The 20182-nt window shown below is 38.2% G+C and overlaps 1 long non-coding RNA gene across 1 annotated transcript; it reads right to left on the bottom strand.

The window, feature by feature from the left end:
* Positions 1 to 316: 316 nt before the first annotated feature.
* Positions 317 to 18295, bottom strand: LOC115647500. Its single transcript, XR_003999337.1, has 3 exons — positions 18279 to 18295; positions 7196 to 7207; positions 317 to 411 (listed from the first exon to the last, which is right to left on the bottom strand). It is a non-coding gene; the product is annotated as an uncharacterized LOC115647500 (long non-coding RNA).
* Positions 18296 to 20182: the final 1887 nt, after the last annotated feature.

Here is a 20182-nt window from a genome sequence, read left to right as displayed (position 1 = left end):
GGATGTGAGCCCATTGTTAATATTTCTGAAGTCTCTGATCTGTAGTAAAGCATAGGGTCACATCGTGCCCTGGCCAGCATTGCTGCCAGAGAAAGGAATGTTGGAAGAGACATCTCCAGTATCTTGCTAGCTAGCACAGGAATTCGAGGGGCAGACTTAACAGACATGCAGTTGAGCACATTATATTAGTCGTCTGAAAATAAGCAATACATGTCCTTACTTGGTACTTGCATAATAGGTGATAGTCTGGCCAAGCCCCTTATCCTGTACAGTAGAACCTCAGAGTTATGAACACCTTGGGGATGAAGGTTGTTCATAACACTCAACAAAACATGATGGTTGTTCTTTCAAAAGTTTACAACTGAACTTTGACTTCATATAGCTTTGAAACTACTATGCAAAAGAAAAATGCTGTTTTTAACCATCTTACTTTAAATGAAACAAGAACAAAAACAGTTTCCTTACCTTGTCAAATCTTTTTTTTTAAACTTTCCCTTTTTTTTTTAGTAGTTTATTGCATTTGATTTTTTTTTCTTTGTCTCTGCTGCTGCCTGATTGTGTATTTCCAGTTCCAGATGAAGTGTTTGGTTGACTGGTCAGTTCATAATTCTGGTGTTTATAACTCTGAAGTTCTACTGTACTGTATTAATCTGAGGCCACAGTACATGGTTCAGCAACCAGTTTCTATACTCAGTACTTTTCTGGGCTCTAATTCCAGTGCTATGAACTGTGCTGTTTCCAGTGAGGAGGAGTATAATAAGAGGATCCCTGTGCCCTCTTCCCATTCCTTGCTCTAACATGTCAGCCCAACGCAGGGTAACATTTGGGCCTTAGTAATTATCAGTTTGACAATCCACTATTCACTTTTACATAGTGAAAGATTTATTTGATAATTGGACCACTATTAAAATAAGATAAATCTACAGCAATTGCGATCATATAAAATTTGAGTTTGATGAAGATAGTCCAGTGCCCCAAATATGATGCAAAGAATTCAGAAGTAAAAAGAACAACCCTAACCATTGTTTTTACTTGTGTTCTCTAAAAGACACTTTTGTATCCTACTGTATTGTATCCCATAAAAAAAGATTCTATATGTACCTTAAACAAAATTATTTGATTAGCATAAATCCTAAGCAAGAATATCTAGATATTTAATGATCACCATACCAAGCGAAATGATCATGATATCAAAGGGAATGCTTCTGAGAATGGTATCTGAGTCACACTGGCTGTGTATTTACTTGAATGCATTCCCTCGTCTCCTAGCAAAGAATGTATCTGCAGCTGACACAGCTTGAAGCCTTGTAAATGAATTGTGTGGTGTGAACCACCTACAGTACCTCCACTTGCTGAAGAAAGAGCTATTGTACTACCACAAACAGATCGAGAAACTCTGGAGATATGAATTTTTGTGAATGCTTGGAAAGCATTATTAACTGTTCTTTTTTCCTCTCAGCAAAATATTTCTCAATATTTCACAATAAGTACAATGTTTCTTTCCAATGTTTTAGTTCCTAATATTGCATTAATATGGGAATTGTAGCTGCAATATATTTCCATGTGAGTTATACCTAAAATTGTAATATTACTTTGAAAATTTATTTTAAATTCTAATTTGATGATTGTTTCTGCAAGGCATTGAGGATTAGATCCACAAAGGTACTTGGCACCAAAAGTCCAATATTTAGGTGCCTCTGACATTCTTAAAACCACCACTCAGATGCCACCCAATCCTGTAAGCAACTAAAATCTCCATGGAACCTAAGTTTCCATCGGTGGGCATCCACAAATCCACCTAACTTCTGATACTGCCCTAAAGTTAAGAAACTACTTGGAGCCCTATCTCATACCTAATCCCTGACTGCATCTTCAAACTAGGTGTCCCCCCTCTTATCTCACCTCCAAGGCCCAATCCAACAAGTGTTTTCAGAGCATGTCTATAGGATCTGGCTTTGCACAGAAGACAGCAACAGAGGTAGGTGTGGGTGTGTGCCCCAGAATACCCAGTAGTACAGTGGCTGGGGCATTGTCCTTGGATGTGGGAGACCCAGATTCAAATCTCTATGCCAATGAATATTTATTTATTTATACAAAGTGGAGCCCTTGAACAGAGGAGACTAAGAGGTCTACACCCCACAATACTCTTTGGCCTGGTGGTTAGGGCACTCAATATGGGATATGGGAGAACTGGTTACAAGTTCTTGTTTCAATTCTGGCAGAACAGGAAATTGAATCTAGGTTTCCTTCTTCACTAATCACTGGGCTATTGGCTAAAACAGACTGGGTTATTTCTTTTTGATTTTTTACAAGAAAAGATATGGAGTGGGCCCTGAGGGCCCTCAAATTCCACTGATAGGTTCAAGCCTTCTTTCCTTACTTACATATAGGGAGAGTACATGGTATAATTACAAAAACTTTTTTTCAGTGAAAAGATTTTTCCTGCTTCTGAGAATATGATCTAACTGTTTATGGGTGGAGTTATAATTTGATTTCCAGATCAGTTTGTCTTTCCTGATGTGTAAGTAATAGACCCTCAGTGCAAAGATTGCATGGGTTGAATAGTATTTTTTGATCTTCCCAAGGATACTCCACAATCTTTCATAGAACCAGTCTTCCAGTTTGTTGCTATCATTTGTTGGATTATAATACTTAACAGCTGTGACTTTTGTGTAGTTCATCACAAACTAGCAGTAGCTTACTTTCTCAATAATAAACCTACACCTTCCGACTGTCTGTCATGCTCTCTTTCAGAGTATAAAAAAATCATGACTTCTGACCATAATTTGCCTTGTCCAATCCACCTCATGTCATTCAGTCCAAGTATACTTAGGCCAAAGATGTTCATTTTTCTGATAACTTGTGTCAGTCTCCCAGTGCTCCAAAGTGATCTTGTTACCCAGGGGTTTCAGAACCCCAAACAGTGGTAACTTGACTGTTTTGCTCCAGCTAGAGTCAGAAATAAATCACAGGGGACAAAGCTCTTCTGTCAGATAAATGATACAAACAAGAATGCTTTTACCTAAAACTACTTTTTATTAGGCCTCAAACTCACTCACATATATGTTGTAGGAATAGATTTCAAGCATCCCAAACATTGTTACCCAAAGTCCGAGATTGTTTCGAGTGATCACCAGCCGAACTTCTGGAAGCTTTCCTTCTGTCCAGCTGATGGGGAGCTCATTGCCTGAAGAAAACTCCCTCAAACAGCTCTGAGGAGTTAACTTTTACTTTTATAGATAACTCTCACAAAACACATAACTCATAGTAACCCCTACTGGGTTACCATAGTAACCCCTACTGGTCACCAATTCTCCTGTCTTCAACAAATTACTCATTATCTCTTACCAGCAAAGAATTTCTAGTATTTCTAATCATAACAACAATAAAACTTATAGGTCAGGGCATTGAGAACCAAGGCCAATGTCTACTCACTCTCTTCCATTCTTATGATCCATTAACTCTTTCCCTCTCCTCCCATTCCGATTAGCAAAGCTGCAACTGCAGCAATTTGGCCTTGCCTATGAGAGACCTAACAATTATTCTTAACCATATGGTGTTCTGCTTTTAATCATTGGTGGCTAAATACACCCCAAATGGCTGCAGTTTAGTTTGGTCAAGTTCTGGGGTTACAATCTAATGCTCCAACACACAATTCTTATTTTAATCTTAGCTGTGACGATACCACATTTCAGATGAAGAACTTACTTGTGGCTCTGATTCTCCATCAACAAAGCGTTAGCTGAATTTGCTGGTTTGCTAGTACTGTCTTATGTCCAGCAGATTGTGGTTCTCCACAATTGATGATAGTTATAGTAGTTATACTCAAAAGTGAAAAAAAAAATAAAGAGGAAAAAGAACAACAATTGTCTTGCTACAGAGCTTTCTACAAATGTTCTACAGGAATATTTGGGTTTCTCAGCTACTAAAAGAGACAATATAGACCCTACCCAGAAAAGTAGGACCTAGATCAAACCTTTTCCAGTGTTTGAATGCAGACTTTGTGGATGAGACCCATCTCTACTACAGAGGAAATACATTTGCTATTCAATTACATTATCATATACTATGTTTTCCACCAGACCCCTGCTTCATTAAGAACACAGGATGGATGGTGTTCACTTACTGAATAGTTATTCAATTTTTGTTATTATTCTAAATATTCAGTGCTAGTGCTTATTAACCCCCTAGTGCTTATTTCTTTTCCCCAGAGACTATGCCTTGACATGGGAGGGCAGGAAGGGAGCTTGTGTGATCCAGTGTCCCTGAGATCTATGCTAGCAGGAGAAGAACTCTTAGCATGGAAGTGATTTAGATTAGTTTACATTGGTATCATTAGAAGGGGACAAAATGAGAACAGCTTTGATAATCAGGATCATATTTTGTTAATGGAAATTAGGGTGACTAGACAGCAAGTGTGAAAAATCGGGACGGGGGTGGGGAGTAATAGGCTTCTGTATAAGAAAAAGCCTCAAATATCCGGACAGTCCCTATAAAATCAGAACATCTGGTCATCCTAATGGAAATGTCTGTTCTAAAATCTTCTTTGGTACAAATTGGCAAGATAAAAATAAGGATTAGAAAAGAAGTTTAAAAGTACTACCCAATTTTAAAATTATATTTAGTCTCTGCATTCTAGAATCCAAGAATTTCTATCACATTTTGTAAATGTAAAGTTCTATCAGAGAACGCTGTCATTCCTCTACTCCTAAGACTTTTGCATAAGCACAGCAACATAAAGTTGTGGAGAGCAAGTTTAAAACCTCATGAGAGATTGTTTTGGTTCAAATATGCAAATTGTACATGCTAAGTTATGACATAGGAGGCTAAACTAAGAGTCACATTCTGCTGCAAAATGGTTTGAAAGTTACATGTGCAACATCTAACACACATGTACTCTTCTGAGTACTCAGTGGCACTGAAGGAAATGCAAACTGTAGCACAGAAATGCAAACTACTAAGAAAAGAGATGGGCCTAAAAAGAAAGAAATGGAAAACAGAACTGTGGCAAGACAGTAGAACTGAAAGAGGTGATATCTCAGCAGATCTAAAAGAAAGGCCAGAGTTAAAACAAAAATACGCTATGTAAATCCATAGCCATCAACATATAGCTCAGAGGATGCAAAACTAATTTATAAGTAAATGAAGCTAGAGTAATTCATACGTCTACATATAGAGTTCCCTATAAACGTGGTTTCAATGGAATTATGCCAGAGTAAAACTGGAGTTACCCTGTGATGAATCTGGTCCAAGTGTGTTTCACTTATTTTATTAAACTAGTAATTTTGATTCAATGACTAACATATATAGGCATTTGGTCAATTGACTAAAAACGGGACTCTGCATGAGTGTACACCTGCATCTACAATTATTCTGTTGCAGCACTGGGGTGATAGATTTGTTTGCTCTTCGGGCTCAGGCAGTCATTTATTAGTCTGGATGTTTCATTGTAAACTTTTGGGAACTCAGTGACTAATTAATGCAAATAATAAAGTTGGGCAGCTGGGGCCAGGTGCTCTGTTGCCATGTTGCATCAGTATAAGGAGAGACTAAAATGCTACTCAATCAGACTGCTACTTCACACTCACCTTGCATGGGTGTATAGCTCAGGGCAATGAAGAACCTGGCCCCAGATGTCTCTTGCTGGCACTCTGCAGTATTTGTGAGTAAACTTTTCAAAAGAGCAAAGGACATGTCTACACTACCACTTATGTCAGCAAAACTTCTGTTGCTCAGGAGGTGTGAAAAAATCACTCCCCCTGAGCAACATAAGTTTCACTGGCATATGTGGTAGTGTGCACAGCGCTATGTCAGTGGGAGAGCTGCTTCTGCCAATTTAGCTACCACCGCTCATGGAGGTGGTTTTATTATGTCGACAGGAGAGCTCTCTCTCATCGGCATAGAGTGGCTCCATGGATGATCTTACAGCAGCACAGCTGCATCAGTACAGCTGTGCCGCTGTAAGCTCATTATTGTAGACGTGGCCTGAGTCACTTAGGTGCTTTTCAAAATGTCGCGCTAAATCTGGCAGATTGTATATTAGTACTCCATGTCTCCAGGTATAGAGAAATACTGTTTTAACTAATTGTGGATAATTATATTATTCTGCTCTGTATTAGAAGGTGATTTTGGACTCTACTACAGTGTGTCTGTGGATTATGCCTCTCATGAGTTATTGCTGTCAATGATCAATTATTCTATTCCAATGTGTGTGTGTAGGGGGGTGGACATACTGTGGATGATATAGGTTAAACAGTGAAAATAAATTGATAGCAGGAATTAATTTCAATTATTTACATCCGAATTTTAACTATGGCATTATAGGAGGAAACATAGAATGTTTAATGGAAAGCTCAAAAAATAACCAAATCTCAGTTTTCAGTGGATCGCGTTTTCTCTGCTCCTCACAGAACATGGAAGCTGTGGACAGGGAAGAATGAAAATGGCTGACATTTTTAAAATACTGAACTTGGAAAAGTTCAAGGTAGAATACACACTCCTATCTTTCACAGAAACAGAAGACATTAACATTCAGATACTTCAGCCCTCTGACAGGAGTTGTAATAACAGAAAGTGGCTCTACATTAATCTATTAGGCACCTCAGAATTGCATGTTCATTTTTATAGACAACAAGGAACTTTCTTAATTAAGGAAAGTTAGATAGCTATTGTATACACTGCCACAAATGAAAGGATAAATTGATGTTATTCCTGCTAGGATACATGCTATTTACCAAGCGTTGTAACTGTGTGTCAACCCTACAGCAGAGCAAAAACACTTTACTGCAATATATTGCTCTGAGGTTCATATTTCGAAGAAGTGCCGCTTCCAGAACGAAGGTGCATGTAATTGCACAATTGTGAAAAGAATGGAGAGAGCTTTCATCAATCTTTCTTTGGAATATCCCTTTTAAAACTATTTAAACTATTTACAGGTAAAAATAACTTTTCTCCTCCAGCTTCCTCTCCATCTTTGTCTTTCTTACACAGTCTATCATACCCTTCACCTCAGCACTAGCTCCCTTTTCTTATTCTGTTCATGATATCCTGTACATTGGCTTGAATTATGTTTGAGCTAGTAAAGTGATTCTTCCTCCATAATATTAACCTGTCTCACTAGGCTCCCACTTTAGTCCAACCAATACTTTCAGTCGGCTGCACTGGCTATGCTTTGTCTTGTCTGTAGTGGTATAACTTTTTTTTTCTTCTTGCTCACTCTTTTCTCTCCAACCCTTTCCTTTGCCAGGTGTAAGAATGTTGTATACTCTCTTTCAAACTGAAGTATTGTAGTTCATGTTAATTCTTCTTGCACTTCAAGATCTCCTGAACATTCTTCATCACTTTTATTTTCACTGCCTTCCCCATGAAGCATCCTGATATTATTCAGCCCCTTCCCCATCCCTGCTCTTCAGGGGGAAAAAACAAACAAACAAGCAAAAGATTTCTACATACACAGCACTCCATTAATTCATATATTGATTTTCTCCCTGTTACTAGGAACATCTACTGATCCCCTCATCCAAGCTGACCCAATGCATTGTTGAGATCCACCAGTGGATGGATAACCTCTGGTTGAAGCTGGACCTGAGGAAGACAAAGATTATGCTAGTGGGCAGAAAGCACTTTGTGGAGTTTGTAGCCACAGTGCAATCTTCTCTATTTGAAAGTGAACACTCAGAACTAATCAATTAATTCCACAGTTTAGGAATGTTTCTGGATTCCTCACTAAGTTCTCACTAAGCAGTGTCTCTGAGGAATGTTTTCTGCCATCTCTGGGTGTCTAGGAGACTCCATTCTATGCTGGCCTCAGTGATACATGCCTTTGTCACCCAGGGCCAGCTCCAGGTACCAGCTCAGCAAACAGGTGCTTGGGGTGGCCAAGGGGAAGGAGCAGCACATTGGGCTTTTTGGCGGCAAGTCCCTTGGTTCCTCTTGGCCACAGAATTGCTGTTGAAGAAGAAAGTGGCATGGTGGAGCAGGTGTTGATCATGCCTTTTTTTTTGCCGCTTGGGGCGGCAAAAATGCTGGAGCTGGTCTTGTCACCTCCTGAATGGACTACAGCAATACAATATAGCTGGGCATGAAGCTATCAGCCCTTAAGAAACTTCTAGTACAGAACAGAGCAGCATGCCTCCTCGTTAACACAGGCCACTGGAAGCACCTCAGATCTATACTCTAATCTTTTCACTGGCTTCCCATAAATATTGTGTCAAATTCTAAGTCTGTGCCCTTATCTTCAAAGTGCTTAATGGATTGGGCTTAGGATACCTAAAAGATCTAAAGTTTCAGGACTAGAACAGTGGTCAACAATTTCACTTCTCATGCACAATAGAAGTATCCATCAGAAGGGTAAAGCTTGTCTGTGAAGGAGATGGTGCTTTATCAGAGGCTGGTTCAAGCCTGTGTGATGAACTCTCACAGGCTCTCAGAACCTTTAAAATGAGGAAGACGCAGGATCCTGGGAACTACAGGCCAGTCAGCCTCACAAGAATCATGGAGCAGGTCCTCAAGGAAACAATTTTGAAGCACTTAGAGGAGAGGAAAGTGATCAGGAACAGTCAGCATGGATTCACCAAGGGCAAGTCATACCGGAATATCCTAATTGCTTTCGATGATGAGATAACTGGCTCTGTGCATGAGGGGAAAGCAGTGGACGTATTATTCCTTAACTTCAGCAAAGCTTTTGATATAGTCTCCCACAGTATTCTTGTTGGCAAGTTAAAGAAGTATGGGCTGGATGAATGAACTATAAGATGAATGAAAAGCTGGCTAGATCACCTGGCGCAATGGGTAGTGATCAATGGCTCCATGTCTATTTGGCAGCCAGTATCAAGTGGAGTGCTCCAAGGGTCGGTCCTGGGGTCAGTTTTGTTCAGTATCTTCTTTAATGATCTGGAGGATGGCGTGGACTGTGCCCTCAGCAAGTTTGCAGATGACACTAAATTGAAAGGAATGGTAGATATGCTGGAGGGACCTAGGATACAGAGGGACCTAGACAAATTAGAGGATTGGGCCAAAAGAAATCTAATGAGGTTCAACAAGGACAAGTGCACAGTCCTGCACTTAGGATGAAAGAATCTCATGCATTGTTACAGACCAGGGACCGAATAGCTAGGCAGCAGTTCTGAAGAAAAGGACGTAGGGCTTACAGTGGACGAGATGCTGGATATGAGTCAACAGTGTGGTCTTGTTGCCAAGAAGGCTAATGGCATTTTGGGCTGTATAAGTAGGGGCATTGACAGCAAATCGAGGGACATAATCATTCACCTCTAGTCGGCATTGGTGAGGCCTCATCTGGAGTTCTGTGTTCAGTTTTGGACCCCACACTACAAGAAGGATATGGAAAAATTGGAAGAGTCCAGTGGAGGGCAACAAAAATGATTAGGGGGCTGGAGCACATGACTTATGAGGAGAGGTTGAGGGAAACGGGATTGTTTAGTTTGCAGAAGAGAAGAATGAGGGGGGATTTGATAGCTGCTTTTAACTACCTGAAAGGGGGTTCCAAAGAGGATGGATCTAGACTATTCTCAGTGGTACCCAATGACAGAACAAGGAGTAATGGTCTCAAGTGGAAGTGGGGGAGGTTTAGGTTGGATATTAGGAAAATCTTTTTCACTAGGAGGGTGGTGAAGCACTGGAATAGGTTACCTAGGGAGGTTACCTAGAGGTTTATAAAGTCAGGCTTTGCAAAGCCCTGGCTGGGATGATTTATTTGGGGATTGGTCTTGCTTTGAGCAGGGGGTTGGACTACATGACCTCCTGAGTTCCCTTCCAACTCTGATATTCTGTGATTCTGTGAACCATCATAAGCTTCACCACCTTCCATGCCAACTGTGAACAGGGATGCTGGAACAATTTGTATAATGAGAGTGCTGAAAGCCTCTAAACTGTAAGCCCTGTATTTCATTAAAACCAGTTCAAGCTGGGGGTGTGGCAGCACTCCTAGTTCCATCACTGTGAGTGCAAAGGCACATTTCTTTGATCTTGACTTTTCTAATATAAACATATAACAACATGTACCTATAATTTCTTTGATTTAAAAAAAAGAGAGTCCCACATTTTCTTCCTATATAAGGGTGGTTGTGGGGAAAATGTAAACAAATTACTTTTGGCTTTGAAAAAGTTCATAAAAATGTAGGTGTGTATCTGTCCTTATACATTTTGCCCTGTGGTTAGGGCACTTGTCTAAGATATGGGAGAATGAGCTATGAATCTCCCTTCTATTTATCTATCTATCTATCTATCATCTCCCATCTGAGCAGCTAAATGAGTAGGCTATAGGCTACTCTGGGATAGGTAGCTCTCAATCTCTCCTGTTGCATCTGTTCCACTTTGTAGCAATATGTAAGTACTCATTGGGCCAAAGAGAGTATCATAACTTGGTAGCCTGGTGATTAAGGCACTCACGTGGGTGCTGTGGATTTAAATATTCTCTGCCTGATTCTGAGATTTGAATCTCCATCTCCTAGATGAATGTCTGAATAAGGAGGCTATAGAGTTATTGGGTTCTTTGGCCCAATGAATACTTACATAGTTATACAAAGTGGAACAGCTTCCAAAGGAGCAATTAAGGCCCACCTCTAAATAGGCTAGTGGTTAATGTCCCACCTACACTATGACGGGCTAGGTCTGAGTTCAAATCCCTCATTTCTGCAGAGGGATTCAACACTGAGTCTTCTACATCCTAGGCTAGGGTCCTAATCACTGCTCTAAAGCTTATAACAACAGACAGGTATTTTTCTGAAGCTAGCTGTTTAAAAATGACTAAAACAGACTTTTCAAATTGGCCAACAAAAGCAAAACATTTTCACAACCAAACAGAATATTTTCCCTATTTCTTTGGTTTGCAGGCTGAACTGAAAAATCAGTTATTCACCCAGGTCTTATTTACACATGGCAGATGTTAGTCACATTACTTAAAGCACAAGTAGAAGGTGCTCAGGTAGCATGATAATGAGGTTTGTTTAAGAATCTGAGTAGAATGGATGCAACCAATTATTATAGATTCTTTATTTTCAGGGGGATCTTCTAGTAGCATTCCCCACAGTTTTCATTATAATAATATTTAGCCTAACCATCTAGCTGAAAATCTTTGCAAACTTTATTTAAACCTCACAAGATCCCTGAAAGTTAAGCATTGTTATGTCAATCCTGCAAATAGGGAAACCAAAGCACAGAGAAGTTAATTGATTTACTAAAGATCATTTGCATAGTCCATCTTATTGCCTGAAAAGAAATCCAAGTCTCCAGATAAGAAACCCTGTGCACTAGCCACTAAACAAGCACCACTGCCTTTTACAGAGAGATAAGTAACAAATACAAAGAATTACTTATACTTATGAGATACATCTAGCGACATTCACAATTTACATGAAGAAATTCACCAGAGTTTTCTGTTGTGTGTAGGATGAGATGAACACATCTGGTCAGGCCAGGAAAGACTTAACAGATTGTTCTAAACAGTCCCACATTTTCACTAGTAGCTCAGGTACTAACCCTAAGAGAATAGACCTCCAGCTGTAATAAATGAGGAACAGGAAATAAAAGTGGAAGCAATGATAGCTTACCTTTCCTTAGAGAGTAATTCTTTTTATTTGTAAGGGAGGAGGTGAGTGTCAGTGTCTGGGAGCTGAAGATAATGAGGTAACAAGGAAGAGCACTTAGTCCAAGGTAGGAAATATCAGGGGGAAAGGGCCTAAATGTTTCTAAGACCTGAATTGAATGGATAAAAGAGGTGATGGTTCTGTGTTATTTGCCTCATGAAGTAAGGCATGGAGAGATGAGTTCCTGTTGACTATTTAGTCTATGTTTCTCTTAGAAGAACATGTTTCCGTGAAGCAAATAATTTTATAGTTTATGGGTTGTGTGAAGCACGGGGACAGATATTTTTCTAGGGCTAGACAGTAAGTAGGACTGGGTTCCCTTTTCTTTACCTAGTAATTCTATGTGCCTTGCAAAGCCTTGTGGATGTTAGAATTTGAAAAAAAATATCACATCTTTTCCCCAAAGTTCATCTGAGAGCAAGCCAATTTTATTGTTGAAGCAGATGTAGAAGCTAAATCTCAATGTTGATTCAAAATGGTTATGAATAAGATCTGGTAATTTATTATGGTAACTTTAGGTTTAACCTTCCGTTGTCTTTAGTGAATTTTTGAAAATATTCAGAAATATTTAATGTATGGTGCTTGGAGAATAATTGTTCATAACTTATGTTTTTGATTATCTATTGTACTAAAGGAAATATTCAAGCTAATTAAAGAAACTCCTAGGAAAACTTTGCTTTCTTCTACTAAGACAGGCACTAAAAGCTTCCTCACCCATAAATCTGTACTTATCATCTCCAGGTCCAATTGCGGGCTATCAAAAAGTTTTATAACTACTTTATTTAATATTCAATATAGTTTATTTTGTGATGTTAGAGATATTTGAATACTAATAATTTTGGGTTTTGTATGGTGTCCGGTAAGAGTTATTAATTGTCACCTTGGGAACTGATACACAACAGGTGCATCTAGCCAAAAAGCAGAATATCTCCCCCTTGCTAAGAATTATAAAAATATTCTTCTAAGACTTTCAAAGATAAATTATTTAGATCACCTGGGTTCCCAAAGCTTTTAAAGACTGAGCCAGGAGCCCCTTCTCTCTTCATAAAGAAAAACATTCATTTTAAAACTCATATAAGGAATAAAGGACTTGAGAAGAGCTGATATTTTCTGAAGAAACAATATTAAAGGCACAATTGCAAATTATTCTGATGCAAAAAAAAAGATAGGAAGAATAGTGGAAGGTTAACATAACTCCATCAGGAGGTCTTGAATGACCTGAAAACCAAAAGGAATCCCAGAAAAAATGAAAACAAGAACAGATTGTGAAGGTTGAGTACAAAAGTATAGCACAAGCACATAGGGACAAAATGAGTTGCACCTAGAAAGGGATATAAATAGGGCCCTACCAAATTCATGGTCCATACAATGGCACTCTTACTTCTTCACTGCTGCCTGCAGAGCTGAGCCCTCATTAAGCAGCTGCCATTCTCTGACCACCCAGCTCTGAAGGCAGCAGTGCAGAAGTAAGGGTGGCAATACTACAACCCCCCTAAAATTACCTTATGACCTCCCCTGCAACTCCCTTTTGTACAGGACCCCCTATTTGAGAAATGTTGGTCTCCTCCTTGAGATCTGTGTAGTATAGGGTAACAGCATACAAAAGACCAGATTTCACGTGGGGAGACCAGATTTCATGGATCCATGATGCGTTTTTCATGGCCATGAATTTGATAGGGCCCTAGATATAAAAGGCAATAAGAGGATCTTTAAGTATATTAGGAGTGGGAGAAAAATGAAGGAAAGTGTAGGTCTTCCACTTAGCAGGAAAGGAGAACTAATAACTCAAGACATCAAGAAGGTTGATGTGTTTAATGCTTATTTTACTTCAGTATTCACAAAAAGGGTCATGGTGGTCAGATATTCAACACAATTAATATTAACAACAAGGAGAAAGGAACACCGTCCAAAATAAAGAAAGAACAGGTTAAAGAATATTTAGATAAGTTAGAGGTATTGAAGTCAGCAGGGCCTAATGAAATTTATCCTGGGGTACTTAAGGAATAGCTGAAGCCATCATGGAACCATTAAGAAGCATCTTTGAGAACTGAAGAGAATGGGTGAAGTACAGAAGACTGGAAAAGAGTAAACATACTATCTATCTTTACAAAAAATACCTAGGGAATTATTGACCCATCAACCTAACTTCAATAAGATGGAAAGATATTGGAACAAATGACAAAACAATAAATAGCCAGCATGGATTTGTCAAGAACAAATCAGGCCAAACCAACCCAATTTCCTTCTTTGACAGTGTTACTGGCCTAGTGGATAGGGAGTAAACAAGCAGTAGACATGACATATTTTGATTTTTAGTAAGGGATTTGTTGCAGTCCCACATGACATCCTTATAACCAACTAGGGAAATGTGGTCTAGATAGAAATTACTATAAATTAGGTGCATGACTGGTTGAAAGGCTAAACTCAGAGTAGCTATCAATGACTTACTAAATCAGTTCTTCTGGTTTGACATTGGCATCCTTAAGGGGTCAGTCCTGAGTCTGGTACTACTCAATATTTTCATTAATTATATGGGTAATGGAATGGAAAGTATGCTTAAAAATTTGAAGATGACACCAAGCTGGGAACAGGGGCAAGCACTATGGAGGACAGGATTAAAATTTGACAACCCTGACAAAATGGAGAATTGTTCTGAAATCAACCAGATGAAATTCAGTTGAGGCAAGTGCACCTAGGAAGGAAAAAATCCAGTGCACAACTACAAAATGGGGAATAACTGGCTGGTGATAGTATTGCTGAAAAGGATCTGCAGTTTATGGTGGATCACAAATTGAATGAGTCACCAATGTGATGAAGTTGCAAAAAAAAAAGAAAAGAAAAAGGCTAATATTACTCCTGTTAATACATACCAGAATGTCACATGTAAGACATGGGAGCTAATTGTTCTGTTCTACTCAGCACTGGTGAGGTCTCAGCTGGAGTACTATGTCCAGTTTTGTGTGTCACACTTCAGGAAAGATGTGGACAAATTGGAGAAAGTCCAAAGGAGAGCAACAGAAATGATAAAAGTTTTAGAAAACCTGACTTCTGGGCAAAGGTTAAAACAAATTAGGCACATATAGCCTTGAGAAAACATACAAATATAAGAAAAGCCATACTGGGTCAGACCAAAGGTCCATCTAGCCCAGTATCCTGTCTTCTAACAGTGGTCAATGCCAGGTGCCCCAGAGGAAATGAACAGAACAGGTATCATCAAGTGATCTATCCGACTGCCCATTCCCAGATTCTGGCAAACGGGGCTAGGGACACCATCCCTGCCTACCCTGGCTAAAAGCCATTGATGGACCTATTATCCATGAACTTGTTTAGTTCTTTTTTGACCCCTGTTAAAGCCTTGGCCTTCAGAACAACCTATGGCAAAAGTTTCACAAGTTGACTGTGCATTGTGTGGGAAAAAAAAAACAACTTCCTTTTGTTTGTTTTAAACATTCTGCCTATTAATTTCATTTGGTGACCCCTAATTCTTCTGTTATGAGAAGGAGTAAATAACACTTCCTTATTTACTTTCTCTACGACAGTCATGATCTCTCCCCTTTGTCTTCTCTTTTCCAAGCTGTAAAGTCCAAGTTTTATTAATCTCTCCTCATATGGCAGCCGTTCCATACCCCTAATCATTTTTGTTACCCTTTTCTGAACCTTTTCCAATTCCAATATATCCTTTTTTCAGATGGGGCAACCATATCTCCACACAGTGTTCGTGATATGAGCGTATCATGGATTTATATAGAGGCAATATTTTCTGTCTTGTTATCTATCACTTTCTTAATGATGCCCAACATTCTGGTCTTTTTTTGACTGTCGCTGCACATTGAGTGGATGTTTTCATAGAATGATCACAATGACTCCAAGATCTTTCTTGAGTGGTAACAGCTAATTTAGACTCCATGATTTTATATATATACAATTGGTATTATGTCTTTCAATGTGCATTACTTTGAATTTATCAATGTTGAATTTTGTCTGCCATTTTGTTGCCCATTCACCCAGTTTTGAGATATCCTTTTGTAGATCTTTGCAGTGTGCATTGGACTTAATTATCTTGAGTAGTTTTGTATCTTCTGCAAATTTTGCCACTTCACTGTTTACCCCTTTTTCCAGATTATTTATGAATATATTGAGTACACTGTGCCCAATATAGACCTCTGGGGAATGCCACTCTTTATCTCTCTCCATTCTGCAAGCTGACCATTTATTCCTACCCTTTGTTTCCTATCCTTTAACCAGTTATCAGTCCATAAGAGGGCCTTTCCTGTTATCCCATGACAGCGTACCTTGCTTAAGAATTTTTGTGTGGGACTTTGTCAAAAGCTTTCTGAAAATCAAAGTACACTATATCCACTGGATCCCCCTTGTCCACATGCTTGTTGACCCCCTCAAAGAAACCTAATAGATTTGTGAGGCATGATTTCCCTTTACAAAAACCATATTGATTCTTCCTCAACAAATTATGTTCATCTATATTTCTGACAATTTTTTCTTTACTATAGTTTCAATCAGTTTGTCCAGTACTGAACTCAGGCTCGCAGGCGCTGATTTAAATGGTAGTTTACAGACTACACTTAGTAGTTCTGCAATTTCACATTTGAGTTCCTTCAAAACTCTTGGGTGAATACTGTACCATCTGGTCCTGGTGACTTATTACTCTTTAGTTTATTAATTTGTTCCAAAACCTCCCCTAATGACACCTAAACCTGTGACAGTTCCAGAACCTGAGCCATTTTTAATAGGTGACAAATCTGAGGAATTTCTCTCACATTTTCAGTCATGGAGACCAATGCAAAGAATTAATTTAGTTTCTCCGCAATGGCCTTATTGTCCTTGAGTGCTCCTTTAGCACCTTAATCATCCAGAGGCCCCAGTGATTGTTTAGCAGGTTTCCTGTTTCTGATGTACTTGAAAATAAATTGCTATTACTTTTTGAGTCTTTGGCTACCTGTTCTTCAAATTCTTCTTTGGCCTTCCTAATTATATTTTTACATTTCATTTGCCAGAGTTTATGCTCCTTTCTACTTTCCTCAGTAGGATTTAACTTCCACTTTTTAAAGGATGCCTTTTTGCCTCTCGCTGCTTCTTTTACTTAGTTGTTTAGCCATGGTGGCATTTTTTTGGTTCTTTTACTATGTTTTTTAATTTGGGGTATATATTTAAATTGAGCTTCTATTATGGTGTCTTTAAAAGTTTCCATGCAGCTTGCAGGGATTCACTTTTGGCACTGTACCTTTTAATTCCTGTTTAACTACTTCCTAATTTTTGTGTGGTCTCCCTTTCTGAAATTATATGCTACAGTATTGGGCTGCAGTGGTGTTTTCCCCACCACAAGGATGTTATATTTAACTTTATTATGGTCACTATTACCAAGTGGCCCAGCTAAATTTATCTCTTGGACCAGATCCTGTGCTCCACTTTAGACTAAATCAAGAATTACCTCTTCTCTTGTGGGTTCCAGGACTAGCTGCTCCAAGAAGCAGTCATTTAAGGTGTCAAGAAACTTTATCTCTGCATCCCATTAGGAGGTGACATGTACCTGGTCAATATGGGGATAGTTGAAATCCCCCATGATTATGAAATCCCTCATTAAAAGATGGAGGGTGGACCTGGTAGCTTTCAAATTTCATAAGGGCTATTATAATGAGAATGGTGATAGATTATTTTTCATGTCCACTGAAAGTAGGACAAGAAATTATTGATTTACTCTATAGTAAGGGACATTTAAGTTAGGAAATACTTTCTAGCTTAAAGGGTAATTAAATTCTGGAATAGGTTTCCAGAGGGATGGCAGAAATCCCATCATTGGCAGTTTTTCAGAACAGGCTGGACAAATAACAGCTAAGGATATTTTATGTTTACTTGGTCCTGCCTTAGCTCAGATGGCTCGACTTGATGACCTCTTGAGGTCCCTTCCAGCTCTACATCTATGAATCATATGAAGAATTCTAGAAATATTTTTAAAAACTGATTTTATAAGCACTTTAAAATTGTCATGTAACTTTAAGGAAAACTTGTTTAACTGGGAAAACTTTTTGGTAGAAAATCTTTTATTCCTTACATGGAAATAGAAATGGCATAAGCATCTCCTAGATATTTATTTGCAAATGTTTATATTTAAATGAAAGACTTCATATAATTACCTAATCCTCTTATGTGGCTACTGAAGTGTGCATGTACTAATATGAAGTCTTCCTTAGTATAAGGTGCCCTTTAATTATAATATGTTTATTAACTGAGGAATGAATTAGTTTTCTGGCAGTGCTTAAGGAACTTTTTTGCTAAATTCAAAAAGGAAGAACCACCTCTCCGCAAATTAAGAATTAAGGCTTTTTTAAATTATTTTAGTGAAAGACTGTCTTTTATGAATCATAAGTTTTAAAAGACTATTTTAAAGCAAAAGAATATTTATATAAAAATATAAAGTGTTTGGACTCATTTAAAAGGAGAATTTGAGCTTCTAGTAAATGCTAATGAAACCAAAGGAATATCTCAGAAAACTGAATGAATACAAAAGTTGAGTATTAACTTTAAAAGTGTTCCGTGTTCACTCCATGAATACAAAGATATTTACCACTCTGTTGCATATATAATAGCAGATTGCATATTCATGAGCTGATGATGCTATCCGGACCATCCCACAAGTTATTGAACCAATGAAAGGGTGACAGTAATTTATATTTAAATCCAACCTAATCCTAAAAGAGGTGCCCTGTGCTTCCACTGAAACTATGAAAAGAGTATAAATCTCTCTGATCAAGCAAGCAGCACACGCTGCTTCCATCTCTCAACTTCAATGACACTTTGATCTCATCTAAATTAGTTCATAACATCTTTTCCAAGCTACCATCCAGCATCAAGAAGTACCATTCTTCCTGTACAGCATTACTTCTGCAACATAACCATCTCCCAAAGACTTCAACATTGAGGGTCATAAGAAGTTCGCCAATGTACTACCAAGGACTTAAATTTAAATGTTTTTAATGAGATATTGAAATTCTACTGTTTCTGCTCTTAAACATTGAAATGGCTGTAGAATATATATTTCTAGAAAGGAGACATATGCTAACCATGGAAAACAAAGACAGCAGATTTAATTTGAATGTAAAATCCTAAATATTTACTAATTTGCGTGTTTGAAAATGGCTATTTGAAACTGTTCTTTTAAGTAACTAACTTTAAATACCTTTTTTGGTTTCTATAACTTAGTTAAGATTTTTTTGCCCATTTTATAAACTTTAAAAAGAACAGGAGTACTTGTGGCACCTTTGAGACTAATTTTGTTGTTCATGATATACCAGACAAGACTTGTCTACCCTTAAAGCAAATTGCTTTGGCAATCTATAAACTGTTTTATTTATCTATGATAAAGTATTATAGGACTCACTACTAATTTTGCACCCTCAGCAGCAGCAGACTCACTCTCAAAGCTCTCCACAGAGAGGCATAAGAGATTGTAACTGAAATAACCGTTGTTCACAGCTTATATTGTTTTCCTTTAATAACAAAATGTTTATAATTAACAATGGTAATTAGCTTGCTTGTTTTTAATCCTGGCATTCCCTAAGCAAGGAATAGTGGAAATTACAAACATGAACATTCACAGAGGCAATTGAGATGTGGCCCCTACCATTTCTTGTTTCTCTACACAACAAATATCAGAAATTTTTGGAATAATGTTGCTTGGTGCTCAATTACTTGAAGTGTTCACTTCTGTCCAACACAGTAGATGGAAAGAGTTTTAAAGGGTGTGAATAACTTCTGTGCATTGCCTTCTCTGAGGAGAGATTGCACATTGGTGAAGACTATTGATGAGAGCCGGTCAGATCTTTGACAAGACAAAATTTTGTCAAAAAGTGCCATTTCACTGAAGCTGGAAAAATTTGTTGAGACACAGCTGTTTCTACAAAGTTTTTGTTAGGAAGGTTTTCTGTGTCTAGGATTCTCTGTCTCTCCTGAAAACAGATATTCTATAGTCCAGTGGTTACTGAACTGGCCTGGGAGGGGCGAGACTCAGTTTTAAGGTCCTGCTGTGTCTGAGTTTTCCCCATCCTAAGCTGATGCCTAATCACCACCTGGTGATAAAATTGAACTGACCTTGGGCTCAGAAAATTTTCCTGAATTGAAAAGTTCAGGCTTTGATAAAAAAATGGACACTTTGATAATTCAATTTCTGAGAAAATGATCAAAAGTTTTTGTTCAAATGTGAAAATAAATTTCGAAACCTGAAAGTTGCCACATAATGGAATTGTCATCCTCTAGAAATTCCTACTGTCAGTGGTGTGGTCAAGTGACTCTCAACCTTTTGAGACTACTGTACCCCTTTCATGAGTCTGATTTGTACCCCAAGTTACACCTCACTTCTAAATTACATGCTTACAACTTCTGACATTAAAATACAGAAGTGTCCAGCACACTATTACTGAAAAATGGCTTACTTTCTCATTTTTACCATATAATTATAAAATAAATCAATTGGAATATAAATATTGTACTTACATTTCAGTGTATAGTACATAGAACTGTATAAGCAAGTTATTATCTGTATGAAATTGTAGTTTGTACTGACTTTG

This window comes from Gopherus evgoodei, chromosome 3, assembly GCF_007399415.2.
Source record: "Gopherus evgoodei ecotype Sinaloan lineage chromosome 3, rGopEvg1_v1.p, whole genome shotgun sequence".
Taxonomy (NCBI): Eukaryota; Metazoa; Chordata; order Testudines; family Testudinidae; genus Gopherus; species Gopherus evgoodei.
The sequence above is the reverse complement of the archived record's forward strand: the minus strand, read 5'-3'. Positions and strand labels throughout refer to the sequence as shown.